Genomic DNA, 5232 nt, shown 5'->3' on the forward strand with positions numbered 1-5232 from the left:
GGGTTTTCTCCTATAGAGCTCCATTTTTATGGAATGGTCTGCCTACCCATATGAGAGACGCAGACTCAGTCTCAACCTTTAGGTCTTTACTGAAGACTTATCTCTTCAGTAGGTCCTATGATTAAGTATAGTCTGGCCCAGGAGTGTGAAGGTGAACGGAAAGGCTGGAGCAACGAACTGCCCTTGCTGTCTCTGCCTTGCCGGTTCCCCTCTCTCCACTGGGATTATCTGCCTCTAACCCTATTACAGGGGCTGAGTCACTGGCGTACTGGTGTTCTTCCATGCCGTCCATGGGAGGGGTGCGTCACTTGAGTGGGCTGAGTCACTGACGTGGTCTTCCTGTCTGGGTTGGCGCCCCCCCCTTGGGTTGTGCCGTGGCGGAGATCTTTGTGGGCTATACTCGGCCTTGTCTTAGGACGGTAAGTTGGTGGTTGGAGACATCCCTCTAGTGGTGTGGGGGCTGTGCTTTGGCAAAGTGGGTGGGGTTATATCCTGCCTGTTTGGCCCTGTCCGGGGGTTTCATCGGATAGGGCCACAGTGTCTCCTGATCCCTCCTGTCTCAGCCTCCAGTATTTATGCTGCAGTAGTTTATGTGTCGGGGGGCTAGGGTCAGTCTGTTACATCTGGAGTATTTCTCTTGTCTTATCCGGTGTCCTGTGTGAATTTAAATATGCTCTCTCTAATTCTCTCTTTCTCTCTTTCTTTCTTTCTCTCGGAGGACCTGAGCCCTAGGACCATGCCTCAGGACTACCTGGCATGATGACTCCTTGCTGTCCCCAGTCCACCTGGCAGTGCTGCTGCTCCAGTTTCAACTGTTCTGCCTGCGGCTATGGAACCCTGACCTGTTCACCGGACGTGCTTGTTGCACCCTCGACAACTACTATGATTTTTATTATTTGACCATGCTGGTCATTTATGAACATTTGAACATCTTGACCATGTTCTGTTATAATATCCACCCGGCACAGCCAGAAGAGGACTGGCCACCCCTCATAGCCTGGTTTCTTTCTAGGTTTCTTCCTAGGTTTTTGGCCTTTCTAGGGAGTTTTTCCTAGGGAGTTTTTCCTAGCCACCGTGCTTCTTTCACATGCATTGCTTGCTGTTTGGGGTTTTAGGCTGGGTTTCTGTACAGCACTTTGAGATATCAGCTGATGAACAAAGGGCTATATAAATAAATTTGATTTGATTTGATTTGACTTGCATCCAAATGGTTGTATAGAATGTATTAATAAGGATAAAGCTATTTGTGATACATTGAGATGCTGTGTACTGATGTTAATGTGATAGAATGTATTGATGTTCAAAGATTAAATCAGTCACCGGCACGCCCCCCATGGACACAGACGGGACCAGGCGTCATTTGACAAGCCTGTTCTAGGTTCACACTATAAAACCCCACCCTGATTTACTTTCTTCAGACCAGGCCTCCACTCCATTACGAGTTGGCCAATAGGTTTGACCATCCAATTGCTCTACTGAAAGTGAACTACACCACGTGGTTAACTTTTAGACTATCGATACCGACAGAATAAGAACAAGTCTTTGATACTAATTATTAGTCTGCAGCTAAGTAAATTATATCATTGAATGCGAAGACCAACGAAACATCCATTCTATAACGACATTAATGAATGTCGCTTTGAAAGATCCATTCTAACCGAGAGAGAGAGAGAGAGAGAGAGAGAGAACTCCAACAGAACGATTCTCCAACCAGGATCCTGACGACACACTGAGCGTAAATATATATTGATTGCAATTGTTCCCGAATGAGTGAGCGTTCATGTGCAAAGGATTAGCATATCAATTGTTAATATTAATGAACTCTGTGTGCCTCCTCAGCTGACCATTTATGACCCTTTGTTTAACAAGACACCAGCCATGCCTGTTTAGCCCACTAGGGCACATTACTCTACCAATTCTTTGTAACGATACCTACTGTTTTGTATGCTTTCTGTGAATTACTTAGTTTAGTAAATAAATGATTTTAAGACAATTGATGTATGGATGACTCTTAGTAAAGGCTGGGTTCGTGCAGATACAACAATTTACGACGTTTGGAATGAGACTGGACGCGAGGTAAAATACACCATTTAAACCAGAAGATAATCGGTCTATACTATAATATAATATTATAGGAAAGTTATTAGGAAAATTATAACTTTGTAATCTGAATATTTTCCTTGGTGCCCCGATCTCCTAGTTAATTATAGTTAAACGATTAATCAGTTTAATCGCGTGATAGTAATTACAGGGAGTTATTTTGATAAACATGTCTTCAGTTTAATGGTACCCCAAAGACACGACATCAGTCAGGAAAGCTAAGGCTAGCTTTTTCAAACAGAAATTTGCTTCCTGTAGCTCTGACTCCCAAAAGTTTTGGGACACTGTAAAGTCCATGGAGAATAAGAGCACCTCCTCCCCGCTGCCCACTGCACTGAGGCTAGGTAACACTGTCACCACCGATAAACCCACGATAATCGAGAATTTCAATAAGCATTTCTCTACGGCTCGCCATGCTTTCCACCTGGCTACCCAAACCCCGGCCAACAGCTCTGCACCCCCCGCAGCTACTTGCCCAAGCCTCCCCAGCTTCTCCTTCACCCAAATCCAGACAGCAGATGTTCTGAAAGAGCTGCAAAACCTGGACCCATACAAATCAGCTGAGCTAGACAATCTGGACCATCTCTTCCTAAAATTATCCGCTGCTATTGTTGCAACCCCTATTACCAGTCTGTTCAACCTCTCTTTCGTATCGTCCGAGATTCCTAAAGCCAAGTTGAAAGCCAAGTTAATAAACAGATCACTGATCATTTTGAATCCCACCGTACCTTCTCTGCTGTGCAATCCGGTTTCCGAGCTGGTCACGGGTGCACCTTAGCCACTTTCAAGGTACTAAACGATATCATAACCGCCATCGATTAAAAGACAATACTGTGCAGCCGTATTCATCAACCTGGCCAAGGCTTTCGACTCTGTCAATCACCGCATTCTTATCGGCAAACTCAACAGCCTTGGTTTCTCAAATGACTGCCTCGCCTAGTTCACCAACTACTTCTCAGAGTTCAGTGTGTCAAGTCGGAGGACCTATTGTCCGGACCTCTGCTAGTCTCTATGGGAGTGCCAGAGGATTCAATTCTCGGAACGACTCTTTTCTCTGTATATATCAATGATGTCGCTCTTGCTGCGGGTGATTCCCTGATCCACCTCTATGCAGACGACACCATTCTGTATACATCTGGCCCTTCTTTTGACACTGTGTTAACTAATCTCCAAACAAGCTTCAATGCCATACAACACTTCTTCCGTGGCCTCCAACTGCTCTTAAACGCTAGTAAAACCAAATGCATGCTTTTCAACCGTTTGCTGCCCGCACTTGCCCACCCAACTAGCATCACTACTCTGGACGGTTCTGACTTAGAATATGTGGACAACTACAAATACCTAGGTATCTGGCTAGACTGTAAACTCCCCTTCCAGCCTCATATTAAACATCTCCAATCCAAAATTAAATCTAGAATCGGCTTCCTATTTCACAACAAAGCCTCCTTCACTCACGCCGCCAAACCTACCCTCGTAAAACTGACTATTCTACCGATCCTCGACTTCGTCGATGTCATTTACAAAATAGCTTCCAATACTCTATTCAGCTAACCGGATGCAGTCTATCACAGTGCCATCCGTTTTGTCACCAAAGCCCCATATACCACCCACCACTGCGACCTGTATGGTCGAGTCGGCTGGCCCTCGCTACATATTCGTCGCCAGACCCACAGGCTCCAGGTCATCTATAAGTCTATGCTAGGTAAAGCTCCGCCTTATCTCAGCTCACTGGTCACGATAACAACACCCACCCGTAGCACGCGCTCCAGCAGGTATATCTCACTGGTCATCCCCAAAGCCAACACCTCATTTGGCCGCCTTTCCTTCCAGTTCTCTGCTGCCAATGACTGGAACAAATCGCTAAAGCTGGAGACTTATATTTCCCTCACTAACTTTAAACATCAGCTATCAGAGCAGCTAACCGATCGCTGCAGCTGTACATAGCCCATCTGTAAATAGCCCATCCAATCTACCTACCTCATCCCCATATTGTTTTTATTTACTTTTCTGCTCTTTTGCACACCAGTATTCTACTTGCACATCATCATCTGCTCATCTATCACTCCATTGTTAATTTGCTAAATTGTAATTACTTCGCTACTATGGCCTATTTATTGCATTACCTCCTCACGCCAATTGCGCACACTGTATATAGACTTTCTTTTTTCAATTGTGTTATTGACTGTACGCTTGTTTATTCCATGTGTAACTCTGTGTTGTTGTTTGTGTCGCACTGGTTTGCTTTATCTTGGCCAGGTCGCAGTTGTAAATGAGATCATGTTCTCAACTAGCCTACCCTAGTCAACAGCCAGTGGAATCGCGTGGCGCGAAATACAAATACCTAAAAAATGCTATAACTTCAATTTCTCAAACATATGACTATTTTACACCATTTTAAAGATAGGACTCTCGTTAATCTAACCACATTGTCCGATTTCAAAAAGGCTTTACAGCGAAAGCAAAACATTAGATTATGTCAGGAGAGTACCCTGCCAAAAATAATCACACAGCCATTTTCAAAGCAAGCATATATGTCACAAAAACCAAAACCACAGCTAAATGCAGCACTAACCTTTGATGATCTTCATCAGATGACACTCCTAGGACATTATGTTATACAATACATGCATGTTTTGTTCAATCAAGTTCATATTTATATCAAAAAACAGCTTTTTACATTAGCATGTGATGTTCAGAACTAGCAAACTTCCGGTGAATTTACTAAATTACTCATGATAAACGTTCACAAAATACATAAATTATTTTAAGAATTATAGATGCAGAACTCCTTTATGCAATCGCGGTGTCAGATTTTAAAATAGCTTTCGGCGAAAGCACATTTTGCAATATTCTGAGTACATAGCCCGGCCATCACGGCTAGCTATTTTGACACCCACCAAGTTTGGGACAACCTAAACTCAGAATTACTATTAGAAAAATGTGATTACCTTTGCTGTTCTTCGTCAGAATGCACTCCCAGGACTTCTACTTCAACAACAAATGCTGTTTTGGTTCCAAATAATCCATAGTTATATTCAAATAGCTCCGTTTTGTTCGTGCGTTCAGGTCACTATCCGAAGGGTGACGCGCGAGCGCATTTCGTGACAAAAAAAATCAAAATATTCCATTATC

Source organism: Salmo trutta, chromosome 25, assembly GCF_901001165.1.
Source record: "Salmo trutta chromosome 25, fSalTru1.1, whole genome shotgun sequence".
Lineage (NCBI taxonomy): Eukaryota > Metazoa > Chordata > Actinopteri > Salmoniformes > Salmonidae > Salmo > Salmo trutta.